This window comes from Cherax quadricarinatus, chromosome 73 (genome assembly GCF_038502225.1).
Source record: "Cherax quadricarinatus isolate ZL_2023a chromosome 73, ASM3850222v1, whole genome shotgun sequence".
Classification (NCBI taxonomy): domain Eukaryota; kingdom Metazoa; phylum Arthropoda; class Malacostraca; order Decapoda; family Parastacidae; genus Cherax; species Cherax quadricarinatus.
The window spans coordinates 4404354-4430623 of NC_091364.1; the positions used below are offsets into that span (position 1 = coordinate 4404354).

General features: G+C 43.6%; 1 long non-coding RNA gene across 1 annotated transcript in view; it reads right to left on the minus strand.

Moving 5' to 3' along the window:
- LOC128701140 (uncharacterized) overlaps positions 1 to 11456 on the minus strand; it is a 166320-nt gene extending 154864 nt beyond the window's left edge. The window contains exon 1 of the long non-coding RNA XR_011394028.1: positions 10926 to 11456. This is a non-coding gene — a long non-coding RNA (uncharacterized lncRNA). The remainder of the gene's footprint in view (positions 1 to 10925) is intronic.
- Between the last annotated feature and the right edge of the window lie 14814 nt (positions 11457 to 26270).

Here is a 26270-nt window from a genome sequence, read left to right on the forward strand (position 1 = left end):
CCGCGAAAATGATCAACAGAGGCGGAAGTGCGTGGAAGCTGCTTTAATTAACAAACCCGACACACTTTCACAGAACTCCGAGAGTTTCAGGGTTTCCGAACCCTTGGTTAACATTTTATAGCATCCACTTAATACAGTCTGCCTCACACCATTCTCTTTACATGACGGCATCTTATCAGCTGATACAGAGTAACAGCTGATACAGAGGTATCGTAATTCCGAAATGTTTTGCCCACACAGTAAGTTTCTCCAGTCGAATACAGTACTAAAAAAGTTGTTCGAAGTGAAATTATTCTTATATTAAATGTGCTTAAGTGTCGATAAGTGAATTTGTCTTTCATTACGTCGTTATTACTATACCACTTACATTATTATTATTATTATTATTAATTATTATTATTATCCCGACTGCAATTACGTCTTATCACAATTATTATGTCCAGTCGCAATATAAAAATTATTACTACTACAGTTAATACCATTAAGACTACTACTACAAGAGATGCTACAACTACAAGAGATGCTACAACTACAAGAGATGCTACAACTACAAGAGATGCTAAAAGAGATGCTACTACTACAAGAGATGCTAAAAGAGATGCTACTACTACAAGAGATGCTAAAAGAGATGCTACTACTACAAGAGATGCTACTACTACAATAACATCTACCGCTACTAATACAACTACTGCAATTACCATTGCTAATATTTCAACTACTGATACTGATTTTAGCAATGTTAATGGTCATTTGCATAAACAAGTAGACAGTTCTCCCTCCGAGGGTTGTAATAACTTCCCCTATGTATTACGCATGTAAAAAACACGAGCCATGATTAACAAAGACATTAACATGTTTAACTTGAAACATTAGCATATTTATAAACTGCATCGCAATGCATTTAGGATTATATAACCTTTTTAGACCTAATAGTCCGGCACGAATGCAAAATTTTCTTTGTTTACCATCAAGGGAGACTAAAAAAATTTATTTTTTTTTACATTTTCAGTACGAAATTTTTTCGCTTGTAGCCTGAGAGAGGTGAGGAGGGGAACCAGACAGATCTGTAACGTGTAATCAGGTTTCAGATTGTTATTTAATTTCAGGAGATTTGCCAGTGCTGTGAATGTTGACAAATCTCTGGTATAAGTACCTTACTGAGAGAAGGTCAGGACCCCAATGAAAATAAGTCACTGACTTTTTTGGGTTATGCTAGGTTCTCTACACATATGCTGCTATGTATGATAATCTATGTAACTGTATTTGTGTATACCTAAATAAACTTACTTAGGTCCTCTGTCCGTGAGTATCCCTCTTTATCTGCCGCCTCACTGCTTGTCTCTTGGACATCCATTTTCTTGGCCTACTTTTCTGTTCGACTGCCTGCCTGTTTGCCTATATCCCTACCTATTAAATGAGTAGCTGTCAGTTTGATTTCTTGGGATATTTACCAGCCTATTTCCTGTAGCTTAACCTGCTTACCTACCTGATTGCCTGTCAGTTTTCCTCTCTTTCCATTTGTCTGTCTCCTTACCTGCCTATCTACTTATCTATTTGCCTATTAACCTGTTTGCCTGCTTACCTGCTTGTATTTTCGCCTGCATGATCGTCACATCTGTCACGGCAGTAAATCACAGGTGCACCTTCATTTCAAGGACTTTCCTGGCTCCACATGCTATATGTGGAATGTATCAGAATCTTTAAACTACCGGATCTTGGCATCCATCAGGTCTGGACAACAAAATGGATGAAACAGCTCACTGCTAAAGATCTACACAGAGGAAAAACGTTATCCATATTAAATCTATTCTGGAACTTGTGTCATTGTGCATATTAAAAGAAATTAATTAACGGTCAGTTTATATTATATATATAATAGTGTGTGTGTGTGTGTCGTGCCGAATATGTAAAACTGGTCAATTAGCAAGAACTCATTTAAAATTAAGTCCTTTCTTAAATTTTCTCTTATACGTTTAAAGATATATTTTTTTCATTAATGTAAATGTAAAAATTTTTAATTTTGCACCAAAAGAATCTTAGAAAACTTACCTAACCTTATTATAACAAGAACAATTTATTTTAGCCTAACCCAACTAAATATATTTTAAATACGTTTACAATAATTTAGTATTAAACACAAATATATTTTTTTCGTTAGGTTCAGAATGATTTTGGCGAAATTATTGCATACACAAATTTTCACTTGTCCTATATGGCAAGATGAGCGTTGCTATTTAAGCCAAGATCGCAAGTTCTGCCTATTCGGCACGACATATATATATTTATATATGTATATTTATATTTATATATGTATATTTATATATGTATATTTATATATATATATATATATATATATATATATATATATTTATTTATATATATATATATATATATATATATATATATATATATATAACTCAGCCAACCTTTCAAGCCATTTTGGATTTTTTCTAGCGTTTAGAGAATTTTTTCAGTTTATTTCCAATAAACTGATATGTCATCGGAGAAAAAAAAAAGTGTTGGAGCTTCAGAAACTCAGAGGAAAAGTTTGGAAGCGATGGACCTCGGTCAGATGACCAAAAAACTCCAGCGGCGGGTCATCATCGGACTAAAACCCGCGTCAGGAAACACTTGTCCTCTTTCCTGGCGATTTTTTCCTGACCTAACAACATTCGGAGGTAATAAATGTTTTTGAAAACCGACAAGTTGAAGATTAAGACATTTATGCAATGTACGGGAATCTTTAATGAGGAAACGTTTCGCCACACAGTGGCTTCATCAGTCCAATACAAAGCAGAAAGCTGCAAGGAGAGGAACAATTTGAGGTAATCAGTCCCTCAGCCTGGAATTGATGTGTTCAGTCCATCAGTCTTGTAGAGAGTACAGTATATGGCTGGAGAAGTGGCTTATATACTGTAGACAGGCGAGTTGAAGCAGGAGGCGGCGGGGTCACAGTGGAACCATCCACTGGTGTAAGTAGGTCTTCGACCAAAGGTTGTTGTGTTTGTGTCTCAATCTTCAACTTGTCGGCTTTCAAAACCATTTACCACATCTGTCAGACACTGCAACATCATGGGATCTTGATACAAGGAATTCTTCAATACTTATCCAACCTTTGGACGAAAACCTACTTACACTAGTGGATGGTTCCACTGTGATCCCCCCCTCCTCCTGCTACTTACATTAGTGGATGGTTCCACTGTGATCCCCCCCTCCTGCTACTTGCACCAGTGGATGGTCCCACTGTGATCCCCCCTCCTCCTGCTACTTGCACCAGTGGATGGTCCCACTGTGACCCCGCCTCCTCCTGCTTCTACTCACCTGACTACAGTATATAAGCCACTTCTCCGGCCATATACTGTACTTTCTACAAGACTGATGTACTGAACACAACGATACCAGGCTGAGGGACTGATTACCTCAAACTCCTCTTATCCTGACACCTTTCTGCTTTGTGCTGGACTGATAAAGCCACTGTGTAGCGAAACGGGTAAGACACCAGAAGGAGAAACGGAAGTGTTCCATTAAGTGAATTTTGTTAACCAAAATAACAAAAATCTTTGGAAATTTGCTTTCAGTGAATTATTTAAGGTCAGAAGTGATTCACCAGCTGTTTCATTCTCCTTGTGTTTCAGTTTCAGTCCATGATTCTTCGCAGCTTCATCAGTGAATCTCAGTTTCTTCTCTCTCTCTCTCTCTCTCTCCTCGGGTAGAAGTAACGTGCAGGACGTGAGAGGCTGCCACGGAGAGGTAAATAACAAGTCTTGGAAGTTTGTGTGTACTGAGTGTGATGGAATACGGGCGAGTGTGAATAGCAGAAGACTTGCCACAGTAGTACGGTCCCCAGGACTCAGTGGTGTAGATGGTAGCACAGTAGTGGTGGTGTAGATGGCAGCACAGTAGTGGTAGTGTAGATGGCAGCACAGTAGTGGTAGTGTAGATGGCAGCACAGTAGTGGTAGTGTAGATGGCAGCACAGTAGTGGTAGTGTAGATGGCAGCACAGTAGTGGTAGTGTAGATGGCAGCACAGTAGTGGTAGTGTAGATGGCAGCACAGTAGTGGTAGTGTAGATGGCAGCACAGTAGTGGTGTAAATGGCAGCACAGTAGTGGTGTAAATGGCAGCACAGTAGTGGTGTAAATGGCAGCACAGTAGTGGTAGTGTAGATGGCAACACAGTAGTGGTAGTGTAGATGGCAGCACAGTAGTGTAGATGGCAGCACAGTAGTGGTAGTGTAGATGGTAGCACAGTAGTGGTAGTAGTGTAGATGGTAGCACAGTAGTGGTGTAGATGGTAGCACAGTAGTGGTGTAGATGGCAGCACAGTAGTGGTGGTGTAGATGGCAGCACAGTAGTGGTGTAGATGGCAGCACAGTAGTGGTGTAGATGGCAGCACAGTAGTGGTGGTGTAGATGGCAGCACAGTAGTGGTGGTGTAGTTGACAGCACAGTAGTGGTGGTGTAGATGGCAGCACAGTAGTGGTGTAGATGGCAGCACAGTAGTGTAGATGGCAGCACAGTAGTGGTGGTGTAGATGGCAGCACAGTAGTGGTGGTGTAGATGGCAGCACAGTAGTGGTGGTGTAGTTGACAGCACAGTAGTGGTGGTAAACGCCTGAAGTATGCTTCATGGAGCATTTTACACACACACACACACACACACACACACACACATGACAGGCTTCAGTGCCAGTCCCACACACGGTTACACCTTTTTCTAGTACATCCATTTTTTTACCATGGCTTAAATACATTTCCATGCATAATTTACCATCAGGAATAAAGATTAATTACCTGCAAAATTTACTCGAAAATTACCTGTAACCCTCCGAGACCTCGCTGGCTTTGAACTGCTTCAGAAACATTAATAAATCATAGATTTTTTTTTCAACAGTGTAATATTTTCGGAAGGGGGGGAAGGGGGGGGGGAGAGGATGAGAGAGGCCATTTAGAAGCAACGTCACCCTTCGTACCTCAGCTTCCTGATAAACCGGCAAAAGCAAAGTTAAGCTTTCATAGATTTTTTGAGAAGTGACGAGCGAAGGTCAAAGTCCGTAGAGTTTACACTCTCGCTGGAATGGCTGACTGACACAAAAAAACAAAAGAGTGGGCAAACAAGGCCTTAATGACAGAGGGCGAGGGTTATAAAACTGTACAGACAAACAGGACAATATTGACTTCTAACGTACAGAGGGTGATAAAAGCCTGACGAGCTCCAAAAAATTGGTCACACTTGCATAATACATTATACAATGTTGTTAAGAAGCACTGTACGATAAAATACAGTGTTAGCAAGACGTACAGACAGGCGAGAAGGTAAATGTGTTTGTGAATTAAGCCTGTGTGTGTGTGTGTGTGTGTGTGTGTGTGTGTGTGTGTGTGTGTGTGTGTACCTTTTTACCAGGCTTCTTGTCTCTTTCCTGTGTCTCTCTCACTGTCTTTACATTGTACATTATATTTCTGTATCATGACTTCAGACATTTGTCAGTCATATGTAGTATTGTCAGCCTTATGTCTTGTAAGCCATGTGGCCTAGTCTCAGCCATGTGGCGAAATGATCAGCTGTTGGGCATAGTATTAACATTTTTCCCTTAATATTTAAATAAACACAATGCAACATCCCCCCCCCCCCTTTCAAAAAATTATTTAATTCATTTTTAATGCAGAAAGTTGTTATATGGAAATTATGAAATTATGACAAATATGCTAAGGTGGAAATTTAGTGAAAAGATGAGAAAATGACATGACTGCAGGAGCTCTTGACCCGACCTGCTGGACCTGGCTTAATCTTCTAAACCTGACCTAACCTGATTCCAAGGCTGAGGGACTGATTACATCGAACTCCTCTTTTTCTACCGTTCGTCTCTGTATAGGACTTATAAAGTCACTGTGGCAAAACATTTCCTCAATAAAGATCCCGAAATATTGCACAAACATCTCATTCTTAAACTTTGTGTTTAAAGTATTTATCATATCTGACCTAACCTGTTCAACCTCAACCAGGCATCAATGCGATATTCCTTCATACACAATGGGTTTCATACTCTAGGTAAAGAAATGCATCAGCAGGAGCTGGAAGACGTCATTCTTCTTGTAGGTTCGCCGGTCTTGTCCCGGCCCGGGTCTTTCCAGATGGTAACCCGGCGGGAGACGTCAGTAAGGCTACGAGAATATAATCAAACATTCCACCAAGAGTTCATTAGCTATGGCAGCTTTAAGGCTTCCTTCCAGCAGAGCTGGAGTTACTATCAGTTGGGAATTACCATCTCTCAGGATGACCCTGACAGGTAAAATCAGTCATAGGAAGGTCTGAAACGGTAAAAATGTAATCTATATTCTCAAATAACCTAATCAAAGCTTAAAGCTCAAAAGGAGCTTTGTCAAGCCGCTCCTGGAGAGCGAAACGTTGCCACAATAAAAGGTCACAGTTACACTTGTGTCCTTTTACTTTGCATATTGTCGGTAATTCTACCAACATATCTGATCAGATATGATTTCCTTTGTGTAAGAGTAAAGATGAAGAAATTTAAGTCATGACAGAAGGAACAAACTGAAAGAAGGAACTAGGGAAATGTTAGAAAACAAAACAGGTCCAGTGGGATACAAAATCAAGTACATTTGTTGATTGTGGGTGAAGGAGCGGGTCCCAGCACTGGTCACAGACCTGGCCGAGGGGGCGTTGACCCCCGAAACCCTCTCCAGGTATACTGGTAATATTGCCAGACAAGACAAATGTAAATTATGTTACTCCAACTCAACCAGATTTTGTACATCACAGATTTTTTGTATTACATTAAATTAAAGAATACTAACTTACGACAATGATTTTATTAATTTATTATTATTATATTGCTAAAATCTACATGTTCCAAAACATTAACAAAACATTAACCTCAGTGAAAATCGCCACGAACACCCAACTCTGCTTGACACTGCTAAAACCTTTATCATCACCAGTGTAAAAAAAAAAACAAATCCGCTGCAAATGTTGAACACAAACACTCTCTCTCCCCCGGACATCACATTTACCAATTAATGTTTTCGTAATATCTCTGATGGAGATTGACAGCTACATTTGCTGCTGCCAGAACACCGACGTTTAGACAAACATGTGAATATAAAGATGGGGTGAGGATGTTGCAGAACCGAGGGACATCATTTTGTCATGGTTAGGAATCAATGCCAGTAGGGTACGTGAGGGTGTGAACACTGTAGGTGGCCAGGGCCTCAGCCTTCCTTCTGTTACACAGCAATACAGGAATGGAACGAGTTGCCTGATTATGTCAAAGCCAGTCTTAATATAAACCAGTTTAAGAAGACAGGAAAATGCATGATGTTACAGCTGTGTATTTTTGTGTGCTCACCTAGTTGTGGTTGCGGGGGTCGATTCACAGCTCCTGGCCCCGCCTCTTCAGCTGGCCGCTAACCACTCTTCACGCTCCGTGAGCGTTATCATACCTCTTCTTAAAGCTGTGTGTGTGAATCAAGGAGTGATAACCAATAGAAAAGGATTTAATTTTTATATCACAATAACTAGTAAAGACGAGATCATTACGAACGTAATTAGATGAATTCGCCCATACGCATTTGCAGGAATTATTATAATCAAGGGGAAGCGCTAAACCAGTAGGATTATACAGCGCCTGTGGGGGGGATGTGGAAGGCATTCAGGCTTAATTCGGGGAACTGGAGCACAGATCCAATTCCCTAGATCAAGAGCCCCTCACCAGCATCAAGGAACCTTCCTTGAGGGCAATGATTAAGTCACGTTAAGCTCAAGTATGTTATTTAGCGCAGGAAAAAGAGCTACAAGCAAGGAAAACAAAACTATTATGATTTGGAAAGAGGTGTAAAGATAGATAAAACTGACTGGCGTCCCTTAGGGATCTGTCCTGAGAACGTTACTTGTCCTGATCATTTGACTGGCGTCCCTTAGGGATCTGTCCTGAGAACGTTACTTGTCCTGATCATTTGACTGGCGTCCCTTAGGGATCTGTCCTGAGAACGTTACTTGTCCTGATCATTTGACTGGCGTCCCTTAGGGATCTGTCCTGAGAACGGTACTTTTCCTGATCATTTGACTGGCGTCCCTTAGGGATCTGTCCTGAGAACGGTACTTTTCCTGATCATTTGACTGGCGTCCCTTAGGGATCTGTCCTGAGAACGGTACTTTTCCTGATCATTTGACTGGCGTCCCTTAGGGATCTGTCCTGAGAACGGTACTTTTCCTGATCATTTGACTGGCGTCCCTTAGGAATCTGTCCTAAGAACGGTACTTTTCCTGATCATTTGACTGGCGTCCCTTAGGGATCTGTCCTGAGAACGGTACTTTTCCTGATCATTTGACTGGCGTCCCTTAGGGATCTGTCCTGAGAACGTTACTTGTCCTGATCATTTGACTGGCGTCCCTTAGGGATCTGTCCTGAGAACGTTACTTGTCCTGATCATTTGACTGGCGTCCCTTAGGGATCTGTCCTGAGAACGGTACTTTTCCTGATCATTTGACTGGCGTCCCTTAGGGATCTGTCCTGAGAACGGTACTTTTCCTGATCATTTGACTGGCGTCCCTTAGGAATCTGTCCTAAGAACGGTACTTTTCCTGATCATTTGACTGGCGTCCCTTAGGGATCTGTCCTGAGAACGGTACTTTTCCTGATCATTTGACTGGCGTCCCTTAGGGATCTGTCCTGAGAACGGTACTTTTCCTGATCATTTGACTGGCGTCCCTTAGGAATCTGTCCTAAGAACGGTCTGTCATTTGACTGAGGGATCTGTCCTGAGAACGGTACTTTTCCTGATCATTTGACTGGCGTCCCTTAGGGATCTGTCCTGAGAACGTTACTTGTCCTGATCATTTGACTGGCGTCCCTTAGGGATCTGTCCTGAGAACGTTACTTGTCCTGATCATTTGACTGGCGTCCCTTAGGGATCTGTCCTGTCTGTCCTGAGAACGTTACTTGTCCTGATCATTTGACTGGCGTCCCTTAGGGATCTGTCCTGAGAACGTTACTTGTCCTGATCATTTGACTGGCGTCCCTTAGGGATCTGTCCTGAGAACGTTACTTGTCCTGATCATTTGACTGGCGTCCCTTAGGGATCTGTCCTGAGAACGGTACTTTTCCTGATCATTTGACTGGCGTCCCTTAGGGATCTGTCCTGAGAACGGTACTTTTCCTGATCATTTGACTGGCGTCCCTTAGGGATCTGTCCTGAGAACGGTACTTTTCCTGATCATTTGACTGGCGTCCCTTAGGGATCTGTCCTGAGAACGGTACTTTTCCTGATCATTTGACTGGCGTCCCTTAGGGATCTGTCCTGAGAACGGTACTTTTCCTGATCATTTGACTGGCGTCCCTTAGGGATCTGTCCTGAGAACGTTACTTGTCCTGATCATTTGACTGGCGTCCCTTAGGGATCTGTCCTGAGAACGGTACTTTTCCTGATCATTTGACTGGCGTCCCTTAGGGATCTGTCCTGAGAACGTTACTTGTCCTGATCATTTGACTGGCGTCCCTTAGGGATCTGTCCTGAGAACGGTACTTTTCCTGATCATTTGACTGGCGTCCCTTAGGGATCTGTCCTAAGAACGGTACTTTTCCTGATCATTTGACTGGCGTCCCTTAGGGATCTGTCCTGAGAACGTTACTTGTCCTGATCATTTGACTGGCGTCCCTTAGGGATCTGTCCTGAGAACGGTACTTTTCCTGATCATTTGACTGGCGTCCCTTAGGGATCTGTCCTGAGAACGGTACTTTTCCTGATCATTTGACTGGCGTCCCTTAGGGATCTGTCCTGAGAACGTTACTTGTCCTGATCATTTGACTGGCGTCCCTTAGGGATCTGTCCTGAGAACGGTACTTTTCCTGATCATTTGACTGGCGTCCCTTAGGAATCTGTCCTAAGAACGGTACTTTTCCTGATCATTTGACTGGCGTCCCTTAGGGATCTGTCCTGAGAACGGTACTTTTCCTGATCATTTGACTGGCGTCCCTTAGGGATCTGTCCTGAGAACGTTACTTGTCCTGATCATTTGACTGGCGTCCCTTAGGGATCTGTCCTGAGAACGGTACTTTTCCTGATCATTTGACTGGCGTCCCTTAGGAATCTGTCCTAAGAACGGTACTTTTCCTGATCATTTGACTGGCGTCCCTTAGGAATCTGTCCTAAGAACGGTACTTTTCCTGATCATTTGACTGGCGTCCCTTAGGGATCTGTCCTGAGAACGGTACTTTTCCTGATCATTTGACTGGCGTCCCTTAGGAATCTGTCCTAAGAACGGTACTTTTCCTGATCATTTGACTGGCGTCCCTTAGGGATCTGTCCTGAGAACGGTACTTTTCCTGATCATTTGACTGGCGTCCCTTAGGAATCTGTCCTAAGAACGGTACTTTTCCTGATCATTTGACTGGCGTCCCTTAGGGATCTGTCCTGAGAACGGTACTTTTCCTGATCATTTGACTGGCGTCCCTTAGGGATCTGTCCTGAGAACGTTACTTGTCCTGATCATTTGACTGGCGTCCCTTAGGGATCTGTCCTGAGAACGGTACTTTTCCTGATCATTTGACTGGCGTCCCTTAGGGATCTGTCCTAAGAACGGTACTTTTCCTGATCATTTGACTGGCGTCCCTTAGGGATCTGTCCTAAGAACGGTACTTTTCCTGATCATTTGACTGGCGTCCCTTAGGGATCTGTCCTAAGAACGGTACTTTTCCCTTATCATCGTGAATGATATATCGGAGAGACAGAGCCCTATAAATCCCCAGGGGTGAAAGATGCCAAGAAAAAAAATTATATAAGACAGGAAAAGACCACGAGAAGACCTCTACAGCCTACATGACTGGTCTGACAGGTGACCGTTGAACTTAGACCTCAGCAAGTGCAAGGCTGGACTGCTGCCTCACATTCAATACGCAATGAAGGCTTCCTTACCTTCACTCCCGTGCAGTGACGTTAACAGCGATGTCAATAGCGACGTCAACAGCGAAGCCAACAGCGACGTCTTCAGAGGTCGGCGACACTCATTTCGGCATCTGGATTTTCTACTCATTTGTTATATCAAATTGTGTATAAAAGTATACATACACATACACGTCTTAATAATAAAGAAAATATATTCTGAAAAACTGAGCAGCAGCTAAATATAATATTGATTACTGGATCATGAGAACGTACGTCGTTGAATGTACGTCTTGAACGTATTATTATTATTATTATAATCAAAAAGAAAAGCTAAGCCACAAGGGCTATACAGCGTCTTGAACGTAGATTTTTCTAAACAATGTTTTCCTAAATATGTTTTATAACGTATGTTTAATAACATCTGTTTTATAACGTATGTTTAATAACATCTGTTTTATAGCGTATGTCTTCTGACACATTGTAAACACTCTCTGAAATGCTTCTTAATATCCGTTAACTTCCTGTGAATTTACAACTTTCTCACACTGACACCAACCACTAAGACAGGAGGAAGAAACCCAAGCACTGACTCCAAGATATATGGTGTGTTCTTAATCTACCTTCCTGGAGTTCCAGTGTACGAACTTCATGGCCCAGTCAGAAACCTAATATGACGTGTCGGCCAATAAGAATTCAAGAATTACCTTCAAGTGCCCCCGAACCACTTGTTAGCCTCACCTCAATTACCTTTGCGTTGGTAAGAATTTTGTCATCACTCATAAACCAAAATTGAGAGTTAGTGTTATAAATAGACGTGTATATACGTTCATTGTATATACCTTAAGACTTTATTTTGATACATATTTTAGAGATTGAAGTATTTTTGATTGGGGAGGAGAGGTGATATGCAGCCTTAATGATCCCTGGAATAGTAGACACACTTAAGCCCAAGTGCGTGTGTGTAGACCTTCTAATTTGCACATACATAAAATATGTATAACCTTGGTAAAAAGGTTATTTCTGCAGACCCAGCTGAACACAACGAAAAAATTGACGTAATGGTCATTAACTCTCAGGGCGGATATAATGGCCATATAGCCGGCCAGAGAAACATGGGCTTGCCTATCTTCACCTGCTTATAGACACACCGTCTTGCCACGCCTCCACTGCAGGGCCACATCACAGTACCCACATCACAGTAGAGGTAAGCAGATGTATGATAAAGCTCACGGTTCAGGGAGAGTGACCTAGTAGCGACCAGTGAAGAGACGGTGCCAGGAGCTAGGACTCGACCCCTGCAACCTCAACTAGGTGAGTACAGTACCCACATCAGAGTGCCAATACCACAGTGCCTCCACCAGTGTTCACATATAGTGCCTCCACCAGTGTCCACACAACAATGCCTCCACCACAGTGCCCACACCACAGTGTCCACTGATGTGGGTCGCATACTGGGGGCAAAATTAGCCTAAGTTGCCCGAAATGCTCTCCATAACGAGGAGCTTTCTACATAGTACGTCACTGATGTCAGCTATGGTCTGTATAAGTTGTATCATGTACTTGTAGAAATAAAGATTATATTATTATTATTGCCCACACATAGTGCCCACACGGGTCATCTTTTAAAAGAGAACTGTTTCATAGCTTTACTCTGTCGAGTGAACTGTACACTACTAGCTAATGATTCATTCCTTAATACTGCTCTCGGTGCATGTATACCGGTGGCCTGGAGGTGGCCCGGTGGCCTGGTGGCTAAAGCTCCCGCTTCACACACGGAGGGCCCGGGTTCGATTCCCGGCGGGTGGAAACATTTCGACACGTTTCCTTACACCTGTTGTCCTGTTCACCTAGCAGCAAATAGGTACCTGGGTGTTAGTCGACTGGTGTGGGTCGCATCCTGGGGGACAAGATTAAGGACCCCAATGGAAATAAGTTAGACAGTCCTCGATGACGCACTGACTTTCTTGGGTTATCCTGGGTGGCTAACCCTCCGGGGTTAAAAATCCGAACGAAATCTTATCTTATCTTAAAGGTGGGCCCAGTGTGTGTGCGTGTGTGTGTGAACGTATTCACCTATTTGTGGTTGCAGGGACGAGTCACAGCTCCTTTATGTAAGTCGGCTGTTGTGGGTAGAATCCTGGAGAGGAGGATACAAGAGCCCCAATGGTAGTAACTTTACTAAACTTTCCAAATAATATGTTAAAAATAAGTAACTGAATAAATTGGTTGAGTCTCCGCTGAAAATAAAATGAGTTTGAAGTTACAGAAAATGGAGGAACGGCACACATCATAAAGCATGGAGGTTGTGTAGGGCTAACTAACCTTTGCAGATGAAGCTAGAGTTGAGAGTTAAGACACATGTGCAACATCTGGATATCTTTATTGTAGACGTTTCGCCATCCAGTGGCTTTATCAATACAGATTCTAGGACATAATAGGAAGACAGTAGAACTATATACAAAAGATGAGGTAATCAGTCCCTCGGCCTTGGAGTTAGTGTTCACAGCATCGTGGTTCACAGCATCGTTAGTGTTCACGATGCTGTGAACACTAACTCCAAGGCCGAGGGACTGATTACCTCATCTTTTGTATATAGTTCTACTGTCTTCCTATTATGTCCTAGAATCTGTATTGATAAAGCCACTGGATGGCGAAACGTCTACAATAAAGATATCCAGATGTTGCACATGGGTCTTAACTTTCATATTGTCGGTATTTTATACCTTTCTTGCACAACGAAGCTAGAGTTGGTTATGGGCACCGAAGTCTTGAAGAATCTTCAACACTTCGGCGCTTATCACCAACTCCAAGGCTTAGGGACTGATTACCCCGTCGTTTATATATAGTTCTACAGTCTTCACATTATATTCTAGAATTTGTATTGATAAAGCCACTGGATGGAGAAACTTCTGCAAATAAAGATAACAAGGACCCCAATGAAAATCACTTTGCCTAACTTTTTTGGGTTATCTCAGGTAATTTACACATATGCTGTGATGTATGATAATTTATGTAACTGTATATGTGTGTACTTAGACATGAATACATCTACTTATTTAAGCAGATTGAATAATTTACGTGTCCCGTAGCTGGATCGTTACCACACTCAGCTCACACACTGAGGTCCGGAGTTTGAATCTCTTTCGGTACGGCTGGAAAACATTAGGAACGTGTTTCCATAAGACACCTGCTGTCCATGTTCACCCATCAGTTTAAAATGGGTACCTGCGTGTTAGTCGACTGGTGTGGGTTGCATCCTGGGACAAAACTGACGTAATTTGCCCGAAATTACGTCTTTCTGCATACGGCTTTCTGTAGTAGTATGTCACTGATGTCAGCTATGGTCTGTATGCCTTGTACATGTACTGGTAGACATAAAAATTATTATTATATGTGTGTAAATTCATATATACATACATATATACATACATATATACATACATACATACATACATACATACATACATGCACTAACTAGTATTCATACTCTAAGTAGCCTCCAATAGTCACTAAATAATTCAGTGTATGTAAAAGTCTATATCGTTTGACAATGCATTTATTTCTGTTTGTGAATAATTACTACGATATTTAAATGACGTTTACGCAATACGCATTGTTCTATGTAGATTAAACTTTGAGCTCAACTGCAGTTCACCAAAATAAAGCCTGATATTTGACCTCTGTGCGTAGTTGATGATTTATGAAACATCCTACATGACCTCTGACTCCAGTTCTGACATGGGCAGCGCCCACATGATGGGTATGTGGGGCAGGATAATGCTATTAACATAACTAACGTAGGACAGGGCGGATTCTTTCGTTGTTGCTCCTTATAACTGTTTTTTTTTTGTATTTTCTAACTAATACTAAGCTGTAAATTCTAATTCGTGTTAAGAGCTAAATCCATATGGGTCATCACCCAAAGTATTTACTTTGACTTTTCTGGATTATCCTGGGTAATCTACACATTTGCTATGTATGATAATTTATAAGAACATAAGAACATAAGAATGGAGGAACACTGCAGAAGGCCTACTGGCCCATGCGAGGAGGTCCTTATCAAAACGACTACTACCTAAAGCTTCCCTAGAAATAACTCCCGTACCCAATGACACCAATCAAACCCAGCCCCTCCCACTCATATATTTGTCCAGTCTCTTCTTAAAACTACCCAAGGTCCTAGCCTCTATCACCCCACTGGGAAGACTGTTCCACGCATCTACAACTGTTAGAAAACCAGTACTTACCTATGTCCTTTCTAAATCTAAATTTATCCAACTTAAATCCATTATTCCTGGTTCTTACCTGGTTCGACACCCTTTTTACCTAACACCCTCAGTACTTTATTAATATCTCCCTTGTTTATGCCCGTCATCCACTTATACACTTCAATGATATCTCCCCTCATTCTACGCCTCTCCAGAGAGTGGAGATTTAAGGCTTTAAGTCTGTCTTCATACGGGAGGTTCCTTACACAGTAAATCATTTTAGTCATTCTTCTCTGTATGTTCTCTAATGAGTCTATATCCATCCTGTAGTAAGGGGACCAAAACTGAGCAGCATAATCTAAATGAGGCCTCACTAGTGATGTACAGAGCTGTAAAATAACTTTTGGACTTCTGTTACTTACACTTCTTGAGATAAATCCAAGTAATCTGTTGGCCTTGTTGCGCACACTAAGGCACTGCTGCCTTGGCTTTAGATTTTTTCTCACCATAACTCCCAAGTCCTTTTCACATTCTGTATGATCAAGCTCTACTTCACCTAGATTATAGCTTCGAGGGTTATTTTCATTACCAAGGGCAAGTACCTTGCACTTATCCACATTGAACTTCATCTGCCACTTTTCAGACCAGGACATCAATTTGTCCAAATCGTCCTGGAGTTCATTGCTATCCTTCTCAGAGTGAATTATACGGCCTATCTTTGTATCATCAGCAAACTTACTCATGTCACTCGTAATCCCTTCATCAAGGTCATTAATGTAAATTATGAACAAGAGAGGGCCCAAAACTGATCCTTGTGGAACGCCACTAGTGACTAATCTCCATTCAGATTTCACTCCATTAATGGAACTCTCTGCTTTCCATTGGTAAACCGTGCCTCTATCCATGAGCATCAAAATGGTATACAATACCGACAGGTTGGTAGGTAAGACACAGGCAACAGTTAGGCAACTTTATTCCGAAACGTTTCGCCTACACAGTAGGCTTCTTCAGTCGAATACAGAAAGTAATTGTATTTATGTGTACCTGCACCTGAATGAACTTACTAATACCGCTTCTTTCCCATTACATATACTCCGTCTTTTCTCATCTTCCACGGTATTTACTCGCCCCTTCCTTCTCTTCCACGCCAGCTGACATTTCCTCCTCTTCCACTCTAACATTCTTATCCCCTACACAATGTCCTTTCTTTCTTAATTGAAGTTTCTTACACATTTTTTCGACGTCTTTCCAAAACTTTCTCATCTCCATTTCACCTTCATTGTTGAGAAATAAAAGTCACAACACTGTGGCTGGAACAATTCACAACTTACCCGCCAACTGGAAATGAGAACTGGATGGCATTTCGGTCCGTCCTGGACCATTATCAAGTCGCGAATGAGGGGATGAGGGGGGTAGGGAAGGCTGGAAGACAGCCAGAAGTTAGGTCAGGGCACCGGGAGGTGTGGAGACGGTCAAGGTCAAGCCAGGTCAAGCGTGTTTCTGTAGGATGAAATTTTTACCAATGCTACACTAATATATACGAAAGCCAGAAGAGCAGAAATGTGAGTTATCTTCCGTATTTCCCGTATTTTCGTGGCTGGAACAATCCACCAAAATCCGGCACTTAGAAAGGGAATCTTATGACGATGTTTTCTTGGAATGGGAGGGATTCGAACCTACAACAGGTGAATCCTCAAACTCACAGGCCAGTGCGCTAACCCAATTTTGTGATGTGTTTGCAATCGTTTTATATCGATTTCGTGGGTTATGACAACGTTTTGGTCGGTCCAGGACCTTCCAGGAATTCTCTCATATATATATATATATATATATATATATATATATATATATATATATATATATATATATATATATATATATATATATATATATATAAAGTTATTTAAGTGTCTAAATACCTTTTTTTCCTGACCATATGTAAACTCCACCCATGATTTAACATTCCGATGTTGCTCCTGTTCATGGGTTAGTCTTCCCATGAGCCCCAGAAGTGAAGAGGCCGTGCATCTCTAATTTAAAAGGAAGTACAAAGAGCTGTGATTCGACACCCACAATAGCTTAAGAGGCCAAGACACACGTTGATAAACAAGCTTAGTGAAATCATAACTTGAAGCTCTGCATAGAGAATTGTTACCCCAGTTAAAGCTTATTATACAACCTGTATCGTCACTTCAGTAGTGCTGGCAGCACCCCATTTCAATCCTGCCTAAAGCAACGGCACCAGGAGCAACGATTCAACCCTTTCAAACCCAACTAAGTGAGTACAGTTGGCTCTTCCCTTACCTGCCTTCCCTTATGATCCTCCCCTACTCATTTTTACTCCCAGGCCCATCCCATTAAGTAAGGGATGTGCTCCACACACGCCTCACGTGCCCAGACCTTCAATTTCCAGCCTCTCATCCATTTCACTTCTTATACTCAATTACCTTAACCCTGGGCTCACAGGCTCTTCCATCCTTCCATCTCGCTAACATTGCTTCACCTTCCATCTCGCTAACATTGCTTCACCTTCCATCTCGCTAACATTGCTTCACCTTCCATCTCGCTAACATTGCTTCACCTTCCATCTCGCTAACATTACTTCACCTTCCATCTCGCTAACATTGCTTCACCTTCCGTCTCGCTAACATTGCTTCACCTTCCATCTCGCTAACATTGCTTCACCTTCCATCTCGCTAACATTACTTCACCTTCCATCTCGCTAACATTGCTTCACCTTCCATCTCGCTAACATTGCTTCACCTTCCATCTCGCTAACATTGCTTCACCTTCCATCTCGCTAACATTGCTTCACCTTCCATCTCGCTAACATTGCTTCACCTTCCATCTCGCTAACATTGCTTCACCTTCCATCTCGCTAACATTGCTTCACCTTCCATCTCGCTAACATTGCTTCACCTTCCATCTCGCTAACATTGCTTCACCTTCCATCTCGCTAACATTACTTCACCTTCCATCTCGCTAACATTGCTTCACCTTCCGTCTCGCTAACATTGCTTCACCTTCCATCTCGCTAACATTGCTTCACCTTCCATCTCGCTAACATTGCTTCACCTTCCAACTCGCTAACATTGCTTCACCTTCCGTCTCGCTAACATTGCTTCACCTTCCATCTCGCTAACATTGCTTCACCTTCCATCTCGCTAACATTACTTCACCTTCCATCTCGCTAACATTGCTTCACCTTCCATCTCGCTAACATTGCTTCACCTTCCATCTCGCTAACATTGCTTCACCTTCCATCTCGCTAACATTGCTTCATCTCACTTACCTCGTTAAATGGTAAATATTCTCAGGATTATTTTAACTTAAGTTATTTAAGAACGTAAAATCACAGTACCGTGGCTAGAACAATTCACAAATATTCCGAACTTAGAAGAGGCACGTCATGACGACGTTTCGCTCCATCCTGGACTATTGTCAAGCTATAACTGACTTCACAATGGTACACGACGGACATTAGCTGCCATTTAAACTATGCTATTTACAGTCACTTAAACCATTTTATTTCCTGCCATTTAAACCATTTTACTTATTGTCATTTAAATCACGCAATTGACAGCCATTCAAATCATGCTCATTACCTTTTAAACCCAATAAAACATTTTAACCCAGCATTTCTACTCAAGGTTATTTAAAAAAAAAAAGGTCGGATGGAACTTAATTGCTGCATTCATAAACGAAAGATTGACAAAACGTTAGTTCAAAGCGGACAATCTCAACATTCACAAATTAATCAGACTGGACTGTAATGAATTACCAATTAAACTGGCTATTACCACAGCTGACACGGTCAATTAAGCATAAATCACACCATATTTCAAATATTGCAATGAAACACTGGCGTCAGAGGTTCCCATTTCAATGGAAAAAATATAAAGCATCGTACGGCTCTATGTCAGGTCAGAGTTTGATTAAGTTGTGCACCTGCAGCAGTCTGGTGGTCACTGTAGTGGTTCTGGTCAAGACTTGTGCACCTGCAGCAGTCTGGTGGTCACTGTAGTGGCTCTGGTTAAGACTTGTGTACCTGCAGCAGTCTGGTGGTCACTGTAGTGGGTCTGGTTAAGACTTGTGTACCTGCAGCAGTCTGGTGGTCACTGTAGTGGCTCTGGTTAAGACTTGTGTACCTGCAGCAGTCTGGTGGTCACTGTAGTGGCTCTGGTTAAGACTTGTGTACCTGCAGCAGTCTGGTGGTCACTGTAGTGGCTCTGGTTAAGACTTGTGTACCTGCAGCAGTCTGGTGGTCACTGTAGTGGCTCTGGTTAAGACTTGTGTACCTGCAGCAGTCTGGTGGTCACTGTAGTGGCTCTGGTTAAGACTTGCGTACCTGCAGCAGTCTGGTGGTCACTGTAGTGGCTCTGGTCAAGACTTGTGTACCTGCAGCAGTCTGGTAGTCACTGTAGTGGCTCTGGTTAAGACTTGTGTACCTGCAGCAGTCTGGTGGTCACCCTAGTGGCTCTGGTCAAGACTTGTGTACCTGCAGCAGTCTGGTGGTCACTGTAGTGGCTCTGGTCAAGACTTGTGTACCTGCAGCAGTCTGGTGGTCACTGTAGTGGCTCTGGTCAAGACTTGTGTACCTGCAGCAGTCTGGAGGTCACTGTAGTGGCTCTGGTTAAGACTTGTGTACCTGCAGCAGTCTGGAGGTCACTGTAGTGGCTCTGGTCAAGACTTGTGTACCTGCAGCAGTCTGGTGGTCACTGTAGTGGCTCTGGTTAAGACTTGTGTACCTGCAGCAGTCTGGTGGTCACTGTAGTGGCTCTGGTTAAGACTTGTGTACCTGCAGCAGTCTGGTGGTCACTGTAGTGGCTCTGGTTAAGACTTGTGTACCTGCAGCAGTCTGGTGGTCACTGTAGTGGCTCTGGTTAAGACTTGTGTACCTGCAGCAGTCTGGTGGTCACTGTAGTGGCTCTGGTTAAGACTTGTGTACCAGCAGCAGTCTGGTGGTCACTGTAGTGGCTCTGGTTAAGACTTGTGTACCTGCAGCAGTCTGGAAGTCACTGTAGTGGCTCTGGTTAAGACTTGTGTACCTGGAGCAGTCTGGTGGTCACTGTAGTGGCTCTGGTTAAGACTTGTGTACCTGCAGCACTCTGGTGGTCACTGTAGTGGCTCTGGTTAAGACTTGTGTACCTGCAGCAGTCTGGATCACTACGACAAGGTCCTAAATGCACTAGAAGACAAAAAGAATGCAGATGTAATATATACAGACTTTGCAAAAGCCTTCGACAAGTGTGACCATGGCGTAATAGCGCACAAAATGCGTGCTAAAGGAATAACAGGAAAAGTCGGTCGATGGATCTATAATTTCCTCACTAACAGAACACAGAGAGTAGTCGTCAACAGAGTAAAGTCCGAGGCAGCTACGGTGAAAAGCTCTGTTCCACAAGGCACAGTACTCGCTCCCATCTTGTTCCTCATCCTCATATCCGACATAGACAAGGATGTCAGCCACAGCACCGTGTCTTCCTTTGCAGATGACACCCGAATCTGCATGACAGTGTCTTCCATTGCAGACACTGCAAAGCTCCAGGCGGACATCAACCAAATCTTTCAGTGGGCTGCAGAAAACAATATGAAGTTCAACGATGAGAAATTTCAATTACTCAGATATGGTAAACATGAGGAAATTAAATCTTCATCAGAGTACAAAACAAATTCTGGCCACAAAATAGAGCGAAACACCAACGTCAAAGACCTGGGAGTGATCATGTCGGAGGATCTCACCTTCAAGGACCATAACATTGTATCAATCGCATCTGCTAGAAAAATGACAGGATGGATAATGAGAACCTTCAAAACTAGGGAGGCCAAGCCCACGATGACACTCTTCAGGTCACTTGTTCTATCTAGGCTGGAATATTGCTGCACACTAACAGCACCTTTCAAGGCAGGTGAAATTGCCGACCTAGAAAATGTACAGAGAACTTTCACGGCGCGCATAACGGAGATAAAACACCTCAATTATAGGGAGCGCTTGAGGTTCCTAAACCTGTATTCCCTGGAACGCAGGAGGGAGAGATACATGATTATATACACCTGGAAAATCCTAGAGGGACTAGTACCGAACTTGCACACGAAAATCACTCACTATGAAAGCAAAAGACTTGGCAGACGATGCACCATCCCCCCAATGAAAAGCAGGGGTGTCACTAGCACGTTAAGAGACCATACAATAAGTGTCAGGGGCCCGAGACTGTTCAACTGCCTCCCAGCACACATAAGGGGGATTACCAACAGACCCCTGGCAGTCTTCAAGCTGGCACTGGACAAGCACCTAAAGTCAGTTCCTGATCAGCTGGGCTGTGGCTCGTACGTTGGTTTGCGTGCAGCCAGCAGCAACAGCCTGGTTGATCAGGCTCTGATCCACCAGGAGGCCTGGTCACAGACCGGGCCGCGGGGGCGTTGACCCCCGGAACTCTCTCCAGGTAAACTCCAGGTGGTCACTGTAGTGGCTCTGGCCAAGACTTGTGTACCTGCAGCAGTCTGGTGGTCACTGTAGTGGCTCTGGTTAAGACTTGTGTACCTGCAGCAGTCTGGTGGTCACTGTAGTGGCTCTGGTTAAGACTTGTGTACCTGCAGCAGTCTGGTGGTCACTGTAGTGGCTCTGGTCAAGACTTGTGTACCTGCAGCAGTCTGGTGGTCACTGTAGTGGCTCTGGTCAAGACTTGTGTACCTGCAGCAGTCTGGTGGTCACTGTAGTGGCTCTGGTTAAGACTTGTGTACCTGCAGCAGTCTGGTGGTCACTGTAGTGGCTCTGGTTAAGACTTGTGTACCTGCAGCAGTCTGGTGGTCACTGTAGTGGCTCTGGTCAAGACTTGTGTACCTGCAGCAGTCTGGTGGTCACTGTAGTGGCTCTGGTTAAGACTTGTGTACCTGCAGCAGTCTGGTGGTCACTGTAGTGGCTCTGGTCAAGACTTGTGTACCTGCAGCAGTCTGGTGGTCACTGTAGTGGCTCTGGTTAAGACTTGTGTACCTGCAGCAGTCTGGTGGTCACTGTAGTGGCTCTGGTTAAGACTTGTGTACCTGCAGCAGTCTGGTGGTCACTGTAGTGGCTCTGGTTAAGACTTGTGTACCTGCAGCAGTCTGGTGGTCACTGTAGTGGCTCTGGTTAAGACTTGTGTACCTGCAGCAGTCTGGTGGTCACTGTAGTGGCTCTGGTCAAGACTTGTGTACCTGCAGCAGTCTGGTGGTCACTGTAGTGGCTCTGGTTAAGACTTGTGTACCTGCAGCAGTCTGGTGGTCACTGTAGTGGCTCTGGTTAAGACTTGTGTACCTGCAGCAGTCTGGTGGTCACTGTAGTGGCTCTGGTCAAGACTTGTGTACCTGCAGCAGTCTGGTGGTCACTGTAGTGGCTCTGGTCAAGACTTGTGTACCTGCAGCAGTCTGGTGGTCACTGTAGTGGCTCTGGTTAAGACTTGTGTACCTGCAGCAGTCTGGTGGTCACTGTAGTGGCTCTGGTTAAGACTTGTGTACCTGCAGCAGTCTGGTGGTCACTGTAGTGGCTCTGGTTAAGACTTGTGTACCTGCAGCAGTCTGGTGGTCACTGTAGTGGCTCTGGTTAAGACTTGTGTAAGACTTGGGTACCTGCAGCAGGCTGGTGGTCACTGTAGTGGCTCTGGTTAAGACTTGTGTACCTGCATTAGTCTGGTGGTCACTGTAGTGGCTCTGGTCAAGACTTGTGTACCTGCAGCAGTCTGGTGGTCACCGTAGTGGCTCTGGTTAAGACTTGTGTACCTGCAGCAGTCTGGTGGTCACTGTAGTCGCTCTGGTTAAGACTTGTGTACCTGCAGCAGTCTGGTGGTCACTGTAGTTGCTCTGGTTAAGACTTGTGTACCTGCAGCAGTCTGGTGGTCACTGTAGTGGCTCTGGTTAAGACTTGTGTACCTGCAGTAGTCTGGTGGTCACTGTAGTGGCTCTGGTTAAGACTTGTGTACCTGCAGCAGTCTGGTGGTCACTGTAGTGGCTCTGGTTAAGACTTGTGTACCTGCAGCAGTCTGGTGGTCACTGTAGTGGCTCTGGTTAAGACTTGTGTACCTACAGCAGTCTGGTGGTCACTGTAGTGGCTCTGGTTAAGACTTGTGTACCTGCAGCAGTCTGGTGGTCACTGTAGTGGCTCTTGCCAAGACTTGTGTACCTGCAGCAGTCTTGTGGTCACCGTAGTGGCTCTGGTTAAGACTTGTGTACATGCAGCAGTCTGGTGGTCACTGTAGTGGCTCTGGCCAAGACTTGTGTACCTGCAGCAGTCTGGTGGTCACTGTAGTGGCTCTGGTTAAGACTTGTGTACCTGCAGCAGTCTGGTGGTCACTGTAGTGGCTCTGGTCAAGACTTGTGTACCTGCAGCAGTCTGGTGGTCACCGTAGTGGCTCTGGTTAAGACTTGTGTACCTGCAGCAGTCTCGTGGTCACTGCAGTGGCTCTGGCCAAGACTTGTGTACCTGCAGCAGTCTGGTGGTCACTGTAGTGGCTCTGGTCAAGACTTGTGTACCTGCAGCAGTCTAGTGGTCACTGTAGTGGCTCTGGTCAAGACTTGTGTACCTGCAGCAGTCTGGTGGTCACTGTAGTGACTCTGGGCTAGATTTGTGTACCTGCAGCAGTCTGGTGGTCACTGTAGTGGCTCTGGTTAAGACTTGTGTACCTGCAGCAGTCTGGTGGTCACTGTAGTGGCTCTGGTCAAGATTTGTGTACCTGCAGCAGTCTGGTGGTCACTGTAGTGGCTCTGGTTAAGACTTGTGTACCTGCAGCAGTCTGGTGGTCACTGTAGTGGCTCTGGTCAAGATTTGTGTACCTGCAGCAGTCTGGTGGTCACTGTAGTGGCTCTGGTTAAGACTTGTGTACCTGCAGCAGTCTGGTGGTCACTGTAGTGGCTCTGGTCAAAATTTGTGTACCTGCAGCAGTCTGGTGGTCACCGTAGTGGCTCTGGTCAAGACTTGTGTGCCTGCAGCAGTCTGGTGGTCACTGTAGTGGCTCTGTCTAAGACTTGTGTACCTGCAGCAGTCTGGTGGTCACTGTAGTGGCTCTGCTCAAGACTTGTGTGCCTGCAGCAGTCTGGTGGTCACTGTAGTGGCTCTGTTCAAGACTTGTGTACCTGCAGCAGTCTGGTGGTCACTGTAGTGGCTCTGGTCAAGATTTGTGTACCTGCAGCAGTCTGGTGGTCACCGTAGTGGCTCTGGTCAAGACTTGTGTACCTGCAGCAGTCTGGTGGTCACTGTAGTGGCTCTGGTCAAGACTTGTGTACCTGCATCAGTCTGATGGTCACTGTAGTGGCTCTGGTTAAGACTTGTGTACCTGCAGCAGTCTGGTGGTCACTGTAGTGGCTCTGTTCAAGACTTGTGTACCTGAGCAGTCTGGTGGTCACTGTAGTGGCTCTGGTTAAGACTTGTGTACCTGCAGCAGTCTGGTGGTCACTGTAGTGGCTCTGGTTAAGACTTGTGTACCTGCAGCAGTCTGGTGGTCACTGTAGTGGCTCTGGTCAAGACTTGTGTACCTGCATCAGTCTGATGGTCACTGTAGTGGCTCTGGTCAAGACTTGTGTACCTGCATCAGTCTGATGGTCACTGTAGTGGCTCTGGTCAAGGCCGGTGGCCGTTCAGTCACCCAGGTGGAGGTCTGAGCCTTCGTTCTCTCACATAACTACATTATGCTCAAAAAATACAAAGGGCGAAACGTTCCCACAGTAAAATGCCACATTTTACAAGAATTGGATACAATATCGACAAAATGAAAATTAGACACATGTCAATAAAGTTAGATATCCTTATCCTAACCTTTTCGAACCCTGTGTAAATAAATGAGATGTTGCTGATGTGTCCAGATTGGACACATGAGCAACATCTGGATGTCTTTATAAAGAGACACAGATATTGCTAATGTGTCCAGTTTTCAATATATCGCAATAGTTGCATCTACGTTTTTTTTAACCTACATAATACACATTAAACAGTTTCCGATATAACTCAGCAAAACAGAAAAGGATTCTAAACATCACTTAATGTGGGATTTAATTCCGTGAGAGATTAAGATTCCTTTTTGACCAGTGATTGGTATCAGTGTTCTGGTGATCACTGTGTTCCTTTATCTTGTCACTATATAAATTTTATGTATTATTTTACGCAGATAAACTGTTTTAAACTAGACTTATTACGTATGATATACGCAAATATTATTTGCTCTAGAGTGGTAAGAGATTGGGATCAGACAGTGATAAGTATGTAAATATGACACATGATTAGCACTAGTTATGCTTGGATTGGTAACGATCCTGTGAGCGAAACGTGTCCTCAGTGTATAAATAAAATAAATTTGTATTGCTTAGGTATCCATATTATCGAGAAATATTTCTTACATAGAAAGTTTTTTCAGTTGAATACCAAATCTTGTAGAAGCTGTATGTGGATTGATAATTTGGAGCTGATCAGTCCCAATAGTTGTCTGATAATTATAACATTACACATATCCTACAACTACACACTGTCATGTGTATAATGATTTGACTTATTGTATAAAACCTGAGGTATCGACACGACCACAGTTCCTTGCTTAGTTCCTGACGCCTCACCATCTGTCTGTCAGCCAAACATTAATCAGCAGTACTGTTACTGTTACGTAACAGAAAGATACACTGAGCGGTATGTGTCTCTCATTGTTTAAACTGTATATACAGTGTATGTATCCTGTGTCTCACAGGGAATATACACTGAGAGGTATATGTCTCCTACTGTATATATAACGAGATGTGTTTCTCTGTATAAATACAGTGAGATGTATTTACACAGAATGAATATACACTGCTGTTAGCATACAGATGCTACTGTTCATACTCCAATATACAACAAAATACACAACTTCATGCAACCCCAACATACAACGCATACACGTGCCGTATACTGTACCCAGAGAGAAAGAAGAGAGGGAGGCAGGAATTTCTGTGACTCGGAACCCAGTATTCTTGCTCATGGGTCCTGGACTTACAAGTGGCGATGACAGCGGTCTGGGACTGCAGGAGGCACGTATCTGGTCTTTATTGGACTTACATTAGGATCAAAACCTCCGTGAAAAGATCTGGGGACGTATTAGGAGGATCCTGGGAGCGAGGCGATACTTTGCCTGGCACCGAACGAAACTAAAATTAAAGATATTATTATTATTATTAT